Genomic DNA, 13,090 nt, shown 5'->3' with positions numbered 1-13,090 from the left:
TGGGACAGTGGTAATAGCAGAAGAGATTCAGAAACTAGATAGTAGTTTCTAGTCGAGAAATGATAGAGGCCAAGGCCAGGATGCTGGAGGTGGAGATGCGAAGTGGATGGATCTGAGATATATTTTGAAGACATAATTTACCGGATGTGATAATAGAATAAATGTGGGTCTTTGAAGGAGAGAGGAATCAAGAATGACTCCTAGATTCTAGCTTTAGAAACCAGGTGGGTGGTGACACCATTTGCTGTGATAGGGAAGATAGTCTTTTGGGGAGAAATTTAAGAATTCAGCTTTGGACAGTTTAAGCTTAAATGCTGCTGAAATTCCAAGTATTAGGGTCAGGCAGGGATTCACACATAATTCAACAGCTCAGAGGAGGAGTGAGGGCTAGAGGTATACATTTGGCCATCTCTGACAAATACATGGTAGTTAAAATTGCATGAATAGATAAAAACTATTAGGGACAAATAGTAGAAAATGAAGAAAATAGAGGCCAATGCCAAGCCTTTGGTGCTCCAACATTTGGAGAGAACCAAGAGAGTGAAGTGTTTCAGAAGCCAAGAGGAAAGAGTGTTTCAGGGAAGAAGTGGTCAACCATGCTGAATGCTGGAAAGAGGTCCAGTTAGATGAGGGATGAACATTGATCAGACACAGGGAAGTCATTAGCAACCTTGGCTACAGCAGTCTCTTTGGACTGGCGAGGGCAGAAGTCATACTCAAGTGAGCTGAAGAATAAATGGGAGGTATGGAAGCGGAGAAATGTGGAGGCAAATTCATCCAGAAATCTGGCTATGATGTCCAGCAGAGCAACGAGATAGCTCCTGGAAGATACGGGGTCAAGGGAAGATGTTTTTTAGTAGAAGACGGGAGACATTAGGGCATGTTGACTTGTCGATGGAACTGACACAATAGGTACAAGAGACTGGCAATGCAGAAGGGAGAGAAGCAAGGAAGCGGTCATCCTGAAAAGCTGAGAGACGATGGGGTTGAGGGCATATAGGGAAGCAATATTCAAAAAGAGAAACAGTTGAGATCTTTCCAGAATTAGTAGAAGACACAAAATCTTGAGATTAAGAAAAGCTAAATGAGTCTCAAACATGATAAATAAAAAGTAATCTATACATGGATAGATTATAGTGAAACTGCAGAATACCAAAACACAAGCAAAATCCTATAAAACAGGTTACCTGCAAAAGGACAGCAATTAGAATGAAAACAGACTTTCCCTCAGCAAAAAGAAAATAATAGATTATGGAATACTTTCAACAAACTGCTCAGAGAGAATACTGCCAAGTGGGATGGAATCCACGAATTTAAAAATGCATAAGAGAAAAAGACATAAAGATTTGATCAAGCCAGTAAAAAACAAGAGAGGAGAAAAACAAAGCAACAAAAACCACACATAATAGAGGAAAAAACCAAGAAAAAACCTTATACGTCTCTAATCATCATATATATAAATGGCTCTAACTCATCAAATAAAAGACAGAAATTTTCAGATATTTAAACAACTTTTGCAAGAAACACGCTCAAAATATGTGACAGAAATGTTGAAAGTAAAGGGATAGAAAAAGACATACCGAGCAAACGCTAGGCAACAGAAACTCAACATAGATACACTGATATGAAATACAGATTTTCATTATTAGCGATAAAGATGGTCATTATATAATAATTATAGATTTAATTTTACCATAAAGGTATAATAATCCTGAGCTTTTATGTACCTGACAGCAAGGTCTCCAAAAATACAAAAGAAAAACAGAAGGAATTACAAGGAGAAATAGGCAAATCCATAATCAGAATGATTTTAACAACTGCTCACAGAAATTAATAGATCAAACAGCTACAGTTAATATACTGAATATAAAAGGAACCTCATATCCAACAATCAAAGAACACACACTCTTAAAAATCACATGAATATCTACACAAACTGACCACACAGCAAGCCTCAACATTTACAAAACAGTCGATACTATAGAGACCGTATTCGGACTGCAATGCAACAAAATTAAAAATCAGTAATGATAGATAGCCCAACTCCAATATATGTGGAAACTTAAAAGAATTTTTAAAATTTAACAGTCCAGGAAGAAATCTTAGTAGGAATTATAAAACATTTAGAATTGAAAGACAAAGAAAACTCTCCTTGTGGGGTATAGGAGCTTTAAATGCATATATTAGAAAATAAAAGTTGAAAGTTAATAAGCTAAGTATACTATTGAGGAAGCTGGAAAGATAACAGAGTAAAACAACAACAAAAAAGAGATTATTATAGAATATAATGAAAGAGAAAGAAAAGACATAAAAGGAATAAAAAAATTAAAAGGTGATTTTTAAAAAGATTTATAAAATAAGTAAACTTTGGGCAAATTGAGCAAGAAAGGAGGCACAAACTATAAAGAGAGGACAGAAATGCAGATGCAGTAAAGATAGAAAACAAAAACCTTGAGAATACTAACTTTGTACCCACAAAATTAAAAGTAGTGTGGAATAAATAATTTTCTTAAAAATATAAATTATCAAAAATGACTCAAAATAACCCAGAAAAACCTAAATTCAATTATATCGATTAAATAATTGAATCTGCAGTAAAACATCTACTCTCAAATAGTCACGGATCTCAAATGATTTTATTAAGTTTTAGCAAATCTTTAAGAAATAAATGATCTCTAGCCAATACAGACTACTGCAGAGTGGAAGGGGAAAAAAAAGAAGAAAAGCCCCACAATTTGCTTTATGAGGCTAATATAATCTTGCTATACCAGAACAGTACAGGAAAGTAAAATTATAGGTCAATTTCAGTTATGAACATAAATGTAAAAATCCTTAAAAGAAGGATCCTACTGAATGTGGCATTCTGTATTTAAAATGTCAAGGCCAAGGAGGATTTTCTGCAGGGATTTAAGGTGGTTAATGTATTACCAGAATTCACCACAATAACAAAACAAGAGAGAGAAACCACAATCATTTCAAAAATTAGAATACTGACAATCAATAAAATTCAACATCCCTTCATAATAATAGCACTTAGCATCCTAGGAATACAGGAAACTCTCCTAAAAAGAGTTGACTAAAGGTATCTATCATGCACACATCATAAACTGTGCATTTAAAGATGGAACATTAGAACAGTTTCCTTTAAAGTCAGCAAAAAGATGAGACTGCCTGCTATGAATGGCTTCTCTTGAGCATCATTCTGTAAAGTTTAGCCAGTGTAACAAGACAAAGAAATACGACATATGATTGAAAGAAGAAACGAGGCCATCAAGATTGCTTAACATAAAAGCACTTAATAAAACTTTGCTTAATATAATGAAGAAATCAATAGCACTGCTATACACGAGCAATAACTCATCAAATAATAAAAATCAAAGACTCTGCGGCTGGCCCCATGGCCGAGTGGTTAACTTTGCGTGCTCTGCTTCTATGGCTCAGGGTTTCACTGGTTCGGATCCTGGGCGGGGACATGTCACCATTTGTCAGGCCATGCTGAGGCAGCGTCCCACATAGCATAACCAGAGGGACTCACAACTAAAATATACAAGTATGTACTGGGGGGCTTTGGGAAGAGAAAAAAAAAAGAAGATTGGCACCCGTTGTTAGCTCAGGTGCCAATCTTTAAAAAAAAAAAAAAATTAAAGACTCCTCTCATACAGCAAAATCTAAATTCAGCAAAAATCTAAAATAATTAGAAAATAATGAAATAAATGACAGTAAGGACATAAATAAGAAGAGAGATAGTCTTTATTCATGTATGGCAATGCTCAGTATTGTAAATATGTCAATCACCCTCCAAATGAATCTATAAATCCAATGCAGTTTCAATCAAAACCTCCATGGTGCTTTTCACAAAACTTGACAAGTTGCCCCTAAAATCCATATGGAAGAATGGAGCAGAAAAGAAGAGCCATGATAACTTCGAATAAGTGGAAGAATGTAGAAAAACACATCCAAACACACATCAAGACTTCTGTAGTTACAAAAAGTAAAACACCGTTCAGGATGGACAAACAGACCAGTGGTACAGAGTGGAAAGGCCAGAAACCAAATCAAGCGTAAATGTAGACTCTGTGTATCTCAGAAGTGGTCTTACAAATTAGTGGGGGAAGGATGTCAGAGAGATTAATTATTTCCTATTTCATCCTCCTATCCACCCACTCGTTATTCCCTCATTTATTTGATACTTACATGCCGACTGCCTGCTTTGAACCTGGCACTGTACTAGTCCTTGGATATACAAAGTCAAAAGAGACCAGAGGAGCACAGACTTCCCTGCACTCAAGGACGTCATCTACAAGAATAAGCAGACAACATGAATAATTATCCCACAGTAGCATGATAGAGAGAACAATAGATTCTTCCTGAGAAGGCTGGGGAAAGTGATATTTGAACTGAGTTTTGAAGGATGGATAGGAGTTCACCAGACTGGGAAAGATGGAGCTGGTGGAGAAGTGATGGTGTTGACTGGGGAGGCAGATGACTTGGGGAGAACATTCTAAGAAGAAAGAGCACAGCCAAAGGCTAATGAAGGTGGGCTTGGTTTTTGAAACGCTTTCTTTTCTTGTAGGTCATGCAAAAAAAGGAATGACAAAATTCTTCTCTGGAACATCTCCGGTGGATAAAGAAATTGCATGGGAAATATCTCCATACTTTGGGGTAAGAATGAAAATACAGTATTTAGAAATTAGAAGAGTAGCTTCAGTGTTTACTACACATTGACAAAACAGAAATCAGCCTATTGAATGCTTCAGGAAACACAGGAAACGCTACTCACAGATTTTCTAAAATTTCGCTTTTTGCCAATATTTTAAAAAATAATTAAGCATATCAGAATTGCATTTAACACTTATTAGCCCTGCCCATATTTACCAACATTGTTTCTCCTCAATGTCTCCCCAGTGCCTTCGATCCCATTTCTCCAGCCAAATAAACGCAAGTAGACATTTTTGAATAACAAATAACTCTGAGTGTCCCCACAGAAATAAAACAAAATGGGGACAGAGGGGAACATAAAGTTAGTTAAACATTATTTTAGGCCCACTGCCTAATTTCCTCTTTGTGATGGGCCACTGTTTATTTTCAGGGCCGATATACTGTTCAATTTTCTTTTGGGTCCACAAGGACAATCTCCAGATACTAGGCTATATGTAAATGCTGAGGGCACTCTCTCTGAACCCATTTTCTTTGGGGTTGAGTTATGATGTCTACTGTCCCAATGAAATACCCCATATCCTGAAAAGTCACTGATCAGCTTTTTCCATTCTCTTAAGTTTATTGATTTTCAAGAATATCTTTTCAGAAAAAAGAACATTTTGCAAACTTTAGGGCAGTAACTAAAATACTCTAGACAGGAAGAAAATACCCCAGACAGGAAGAATGTCTGTCCAAGACTATTATACTGGGCATGGTCTGCCTGGAATTCAAAAACCACACCAAACAGAAAAAGATGATATTCCAGGAGATAAGGTATGTTTGACAAATAGCCCAGGAATGGCTACTTAGCAAAAACAAGAGAAAGAAGAGCTGTCAAGAAAAACCTCGGGTGTTTAGCGAGAATTCTCTGACTTGACTCTAAATGAGCAGGATGTTATTTGTCTCACATCTGCTGAATCTGGAAGGCAGTAGTCCCTGGTGGCTTCCTAACAAGTATGTTTTCACGGGTCAATGTAGACACCGCCCGAGTGTATAATCAGCTCAGCCCAGGTTCTAGACTGTAAAAAAGCGCTATTTATGATGTGCCACAGTTGAGAAATTTTGCTTTTTCTTAGTGTACATCAGGGTTTCTCAACTTTGGCACTATTAACCTTTGGGGCAGGATAAATCTTGGTGCCTTGTAGGATGTTAGCAGCATCCCTGGCCTCTACCCACTAGATGCCAGTAGCATCCTCAGCTAGAACAAACACAAGTGTCTCCAGACATGGCTGAACGTGTCCCAGGGGACAAAGTCACCCAGGTGGACAATCACTGGTGTAGACTAAACCCATATTGCCTCAGTTGGTCATTCTTATTATTTATGTTAAATATGAGAACTTTGTTCTTTTACTTTGGTTTGAAAAAAGACCCTGAGTTAAAGGCAGTTTTTTTCTTAGCTGCTTTGTGTGCATAGAACAGGGGGCTGGAGGTGGCTGAAGCCGCTCTCAAGCTACAAGTCACTGGGTTTTGGGGGTCACCTAGTCTAGCCTTTGCCCAGAGTTACCTGAGGGGCTGCAGGGCAGGCAGCTCTTCTGCGGCCACCCAGAGGGGCAGCAGCACTTGGCCTCCTGACCTCAGCCAACGGTTTTTCCTATAATCTACTGCATTTCCCATAATCATGTGACATTGAAATCTTGTAAGAAATTAAGTTAACTTTGGACTTTCCCCTCTTGCAGGATCAGATGAAATACTGACCTTGAAGTGAACCTTTTCAGATGTAAGAAAAATAGCCAAGGGGAATCACTCAGCCTGTGACAGAAGACTCTGGGTTTCCCTGAGGTCTGCTGAGCACATGCTCTAGGAGAGCTGGGTTTCTCAACTGTGGCACCACTGACCCCGAGATTTGTCTATTCAGCAGCTGTTCTAGTACATTTCACACAGCACTTAATTTCTAAAACGTTGATTGCCTCAAAGCTTTCTGGGAATCTCCCCATTGCATAAAGTGAGATATTCTTGCGCTAGCTAACTTCCGCTCAGGTTTACGAGGGCTTCAGCACGAATGTTCTTTTGACATCTCCCTGCTCAGAACCCTCCAGTCCCCCCACCCCGCCCCAATGTCTATTGCAAGCTTTCTCAACTTCGGCACGATTGACACTGGGGCTGGATAACAATTTGTGGTGGGGGCCTGTCCTGGGTATTGCATGGCATTTAGCAGCATCCCTGGTCTCTACTGGATGCCATTAGCATACCTGAGTCATGTGAGACAGAAATGTCTCCAGACATTGCCAAATGTCCCTGCAGAGCAAAACCACTCCGGTTGAGAACCACCCAGGAGAGAAAGAGTTCACATTCTTATGTCACCACTGTCTTTTCTTGTACCTGACAGTGCCTGGCACATAACTGGCCCTCCGTCTATATTTGCTGAATTAAAAAAAAAATGAATGTCTAAATAGTTTTCTCTTCTTAGAACTTTCAAAAATACACAACTAATATGAAGAGTGATCACTGGTGCTTTTTTCTTCTCCCCACAAAACACAAAAGGAGCATTTCTCTGGACTTAAAGTGCCAGAATCAGCCATTTAGTCAGAATAATCCCTTTGAATTATATGTTCTTTGGGATAAAACAAACTCAATGCAAAATTAATAAGAGCAAAGCACTTGATATGGGTCGGACTCACTAGCAGCTGATTTACATTTGTGGAACAGCTCAGCCAAGCCACTTTCCCGGTGTGTGGCCTAACTGAGGAGTCCCTTTTGGGTTTGCTGTCAAAGCTTATTCTTTTTCCACCAGGCTCTGCTGGTTTGTAAAGGATTTACAATGACAGTGTCCTGCTATTTACATAAAAAACACGCCAAGAAGGTATAAGATAAGCTTTAAGTCAGACCCTGGCAGGCAGAGAAGGTGCTCACCTATGTAAGAACCTTGTCTAGAAAGCCTTTCTTCAGTTGCCTGAAATTCCCACCACCACCAAAATTCCATTGGATAAAGGCATTGTGCTGTTGGTCTCAAGAGGACCCATTTAAAACATGACTACTGAATTAATTTAACTGCCATTTTCAAGAGCAAGCCCTTTTAAAAGAACAAGGTCTTTTAAAATTGAGTGCATACTATCTGTGGAGCAATAGGAAATCTTGGTGAATCACAGAAGAAAGGGTTTTGAGTAAATTGCCAGGTTGGTTTGTCAGGAAACAGGTGATATTTCAATTTAACCATAAGGTGTAGCCTATTAGCAGAATGCAAAGCCTCTGAAGGAATGAAGTGGAGAAGGTGAAGCTAAGATCTAGAAACCAGGGCTGGCAGGTCTTAGCAGGATGGTTTGACGGAGTCACCCAGCAGACAGGACCAATGGGAGGGACGCAAGAGAGACAATGCAGGGGTGGAGGGGGGAGAGTTTGCTGGAGACAAACCTCATTGACTTCCCAGTTTTGCTAAGGGCTAGTCTTGGCTCCAAAATGGCCTAACAGTGATGGTACACGGTATAAAAGATGGAACCGAAAGTGTAGAGACCCTTCCTGATACCCAGACAGAGGACAAGACTAACTTGTGCTGCACGATGCCCAGGCATGCAGGTATTAATATTAATAATAACCTCTAGGCTCAGAGTAGCTTCATGATCTACTTCATGCAGAACCCAGTGGAAAGAGCTGGACTCTGATGTGAAACTTGAAGGGGAATTCTTCAAAACAAGGAGGAAAGGATTACAGCTGAGGCTGATGATAGTCGTCCGGCTATCTACCCAGGAGGACACCTGTCTTTCACATATAACCTGGGCACTGTCCACCCCAGGCATCCTGTAGCTCCATCCACGGGTTTACAGGAATGAGCTCGTGGCCAGAGTGACCTGACCACAGCAGACACCTGGTCCAAGTTAAGCTATTCTGATTGTCTTCCTAGAAACTTGGAACTGGGATTTTGTGGCTGGTCTTGTAACATATAAACTGGGGAGTTATCATCAGCCATATTCTGCAGACCATAGGGACTAAGACATTTTTGTGCAGGGAGAGAACAATGGGGCTGATACCCAGAGAGCAATGAAGCAGCAGGGAGAGAGGGAGAGAGAAGAAGGGAGAGAGGGAGGGAGGGGGAAGAGAAGGAGAACCTGAGTCCAGGTGTACTCCCAGTTCCTCTTCCTCCCCTGCCTGAGTTCTGAGCAGTCCCCAAGGGCTCTAGGAGACCCTCCTGTATAATAGCCTCTTAGTTAGCTTAAGACAGTTTCTGGGGTTTCTATTACTTGAAAAGAGGGAGTTTTAGTAATGATAATGGTAGAGCCAGGCTATAGTAGGAGGTAGATAAAAATGACTCTTCTTCATAGCACTTTGGGAGCAGAAACCATATTTTCTTCATAAAGCCCAATATTTCCAAGCCCATTTATTCCAGTCTCACTTTGAGTCCCTCGTTTTATATTCACGGCGATGAAGTCTGTCTTTCCTTTAAATTCTTCCTTGTAGACGTGTTTCTGCCAAAACAACCTTCTCTGATGATTAAACAAAAGGAAGAAAATAAAACCCACAACCATTTCTGAAGTTAATTTCTGCCTGTGCCAAAGTGTGGGCATAGCCGACCACCCCTGGCTCTGCTCCCCCGGTGCACAGAAAGAGATCAAGACGGGTATGGAAGGACGATGGGCCGCTGCATGTCCGTGAGAACCCAAGGCAGGTGGAGTACTGGGGACGAAGGGCTGACACATTTTATGAGGTCAAGGAGGAGGAGGAAAAGAGAGGAATTTGCATGTGGGAACAAAAATGGCTTGTTCCAAAGCAAATGACCACTAGGCTGATAAGAATGCAAAAACCAACGAGAGGCATAGAAACCATAAATGGACCACAAACCCCACAGTGGGAGGCGGTGGTGCTGTCACACCCTGGAGAGGAGTCCTAGCAGTAGCACCAGGACACACTCTCTACCTCCTGAACTTCTAGTCCTGGCCCCAGGATCTTATGGGGTGGTAGGTGTGTTTAGAAGTTGCATGTGACATGAGCACACATGTGCACATGGTGGATCACGGGAACAGGATACTAATGTGCAGCCTCCGTCTATTGAGAGTCAGGACATAAAAGGGTAAGTTGGGTAACCATTTAACTTAAGTCCAGACCAGGCCATTTTTGAGAGTCACCACACAGGAAGCTGGGACAACAGGAATAAGCCAGGGTACCTGCTCCCCCACCTCCCCCAAGTATAAGACTCTGGGTAGCTCTGTATGGCCAGACCCTCTTGCGAACGGAACGAGAGCTGGCCTGACACACCCTGATATGGTCTCTGTATCTCTGGCATAGTCTGGTGACCCTGGCAAGGACCTACTACCTGGAAGGACTCAAGCATAATTCACACAAGTGCAACAAGCCACAAATGAGGGCAAACTGTCGGGTGGGGTGTGAGGAGGGAAAGTCCTCTTAGGTAGATGGGCCATACGACATCTGCTGCATATGCCTTCAACCAATAGTTACTGACAGCCCACTCTGGGCCAGGCCCTGTTCTAGACACGGGGTTTCTGCAGGAAGTAAAACAGACAAAAATCCCTGCCCACTAGGGGTGAGGGGTGGGCGGATGGGGTGGGGTGTTTCCATCTGGTAAGGGGAAGGCAAACACACAGATAAATATGTACAATGTCAGCTGGTGATCAGTGTTATGGAGAAAAGTACAGCTGGCAGAGTGCCGGGAAAGGGATGTGGGGGGATGGATGGGGATGGGAGTATGGATGGGGCATGGAGAACGCTAGGGATGAGGGGAAGGAAGGACAGTTATCCAGATTGTCGGGACTCTGGGGTTCACTGGCCTGAAGATTTTAGAGCTCAGCCACAAAGCGGATTAGGGTAGCCCATCTACCACCTATAGGAGAGTGCCTCTTTAAGTCAACTAGCTAAACAGACATGCAGATGTAAAATAAGTTAAATAAAGGAGTTGTTTTTCTGTTTATCAAAGAGTTTTCATTTTAGAGAGGAGTCTGTTAATGTCATCCTTCCTCCAACAAATATCTCATAGTGCCTAGTAGGTGCAAGTAACCTCAGAGAATTTAGGATTTAAATTAGCAACAATTGCACCTGCATACAGCATTGAAAGTACATAATTATTGCAGGAAATGAGGCACAACTTTACTTTGCTTCCAAAAGCTTTTGTTCCCAGAGCTGAATTTTGCCTTTTCCTAGACACACTTTATTTGAAAGCAAGGACAGTAGACGTGCACTGAAGAGCAGTGACTGGGAGCTTTCTGAAAGAATGGAGCGGGAGTTCCCAACTGTACAGTGTTGGGAGTTTCTATTCATTCCTCTTGACAAAGTTCCCGGGGAGAGCGAAGAGAGGGCATTTTACGTGGGGGACTAGTCCTGACTGGGGCAAAAAATCTTGTTGTGGGGTGAGGCATTAGGATCTGCTGGCAGATTCGAATCTCTGGTAAGAGGCCTTTAGATGAGCGTGCAGACAGGGCCTAGCAAGGCTTGTGTGCTGATAAGCATTAAAATGTGATTATTTGTTCTTTTTATTGAACACTCACTTTGTGCCATGCACACAATATTCTCAAATAATAACCCAAATTACAAATCAAGAAAGTTTCAGAATAAAGCCCATTAGAAGTCAAGAAGAAAAAGAAGCCCATTAGAAGAAAAAGTTTGTTTTATGTCTTAATTTTATCCTAATTCCAAGCAGATGGCAGGAACCTTTGATAAGAATTTTTTCTTTCTTCAGTTAGTGCAGTGGCGTGTTACTAAAAACCCACTGCTCTATTTATAGCACTGACCTGCTTTTAGAATGTTTTTCCAAAGACCACGCAAAGTTCTCACTTAAAGTTAGTTGGGGGTGAGGAGAGGGCCGAATGAGGGTGGAAGAGGCAAGGAAAGACAGAGGAAACCACCCCCTCCCACGCCAGCCACTCATTCTTAAGGACAGTGGCACGAGCAGCACCAATGAAAGCCACAATCAACTGACACAGAGACTCAAGGGTCTGCTATGTTTCAAAGATGGCTATTTAAAACTCGGAAGAGAAACACTCCTGTCTGGCTTGTATATTCCTCTCCAACAACCTGTCTGTTCTCTGCCTTTGCCTCTCTCCACAGCTGTAAGTTAGAAGAGATTTCACCAAACACGTATTGACTTTTTAAGCAAACATTTAAAAAGCTGTGGATATTCTTAAGTGATAAATAAATATAGATCATGTTAGCAACAGTACTATTTAAGAGAATAAGATTGAACTATCTTTTCATTTTAAATGTCTTCATTTCCAATTCAGAGATCTAAGACTAAAAAAGACTGAAATTAGTCTTGAAATGATCAATCACCTAAATATACTTGTGTGCTTTCCACACAAGCTCAGACACAGTATATACACAGAGAAGCTATCCCGTGCAAACACATATCAAGGTAGGGCATACTTCCAATTGTATCTTCCAGCCAAAAGAGCTGGAATTTTCAAGAGGAAGGAAAAGAATTTGCAAGTCCAAGAAGATCCACCCTCCCATCCATGGTAGTGCATTCACAAGATGCAAAGAATCAAGATTTCTGCCAAAAGTCAGAAAAACACATTCTCAAGGCAAAAAAATTAATGAGGGTAAACAGAGGAAACAGGAAAGAGAAAAAACAAAGACTTTCTGTGCCCCAGATTAGACCTGTCACTATTCAGTGATGGGAGAAATATCAAGAGCAGTGGCGTAGATGAGGACCTATATAATGCAATTCTTCATCCTCATGCTAAATATGGAGGGCTGAATAACTCCATTCCTCAGTTCAATTATAGCATGCAAATGCCTGAGCTGCTTGCTTTCTAAAAACAGAAGCAGGGCAAACAGACCCAACTAACACGGACATATATTTAATAGACACACATTTGTCCTTAGGAAGGATCGGAAAGCAACAGAATAAAATCGGTTTGCCTGGTCACCTCTGACAAAGGGGCTATCAATTTTCAATAGTCACTGGGCTATGGGCCCTAAAGGAGGTAAGAGTTTAAAACACAATTTGGGGCCCCTGCCTCTTCTTGTCTTCCTGGATCCTTCATCTCCATTCTCTCCAGCTTCCTAATTGACAGCCCATTTGCTGGGGTAAAACCTCTAACTCCATCCTGTCTCTCCTCCTCTCAACAGCATCTCAAGCCAGGCAATTTGGCATCAGAATCTCCTCCCAGCCCTTCTTGGAAAACATACCAGGGCAAAGGAAATAGGCCATAATTTTCTAATGGCAGGCCGTTTCTACAAGTGCTGGTCTGAAATAAAGATAGCAGCACTTCTAGTTTATAAATACGCATGGGAAAATCCACTTAAACTCCCACCCGCTTTACACCTCTTTTTGTTTGGTCTGGTGAGCAGGATCAAGGCTGCGACGGGAGGCAGCTTGGCCAGGCTGCCAGGGTGCCCCCTGCACCCAGAGTACAAACAAAAGCGACTGGATGGTATCTCCTGTCATCATTTGCTTTCACAGCTGTCTACACATAAACCAAAGGAGTGAGCATCTCGGAAAACAAAAGAC

At 41.3% G+C, this 13,090-nt stretch overlaps 1 protein-coding gene across 2 annotated transcripts in view; it reads right to left on the bottom strand.

Moving 5' to 3' along the window:
* Positions 1 to 13,090, bottom strand: part of CHN2 (chimerin 2) — a 287,334-nt gene that overhangs the window by 19,130 nt on the left and 255,114 nt on the right. The window lies entirely within an intron of this gene.

Source organism: Equus przewalskii, chromosome 4 (genome assembly GCF_037783145.1).
Source record: "Equus przewalskii isolate Varuska chromosome 4, EquPr2, whole genome shotgun sequence".
Taxonomy (NCBI): Eukaryota; Metazoa; Chordata; class Mammalia; order Perissodactyla; family Equidae; genus Equus; species Equus przewalskii.
Note: the sequence above shows the minus strand (reverse complement) of the source record. Positions and strands in the feature narration are given on the sequence as shown.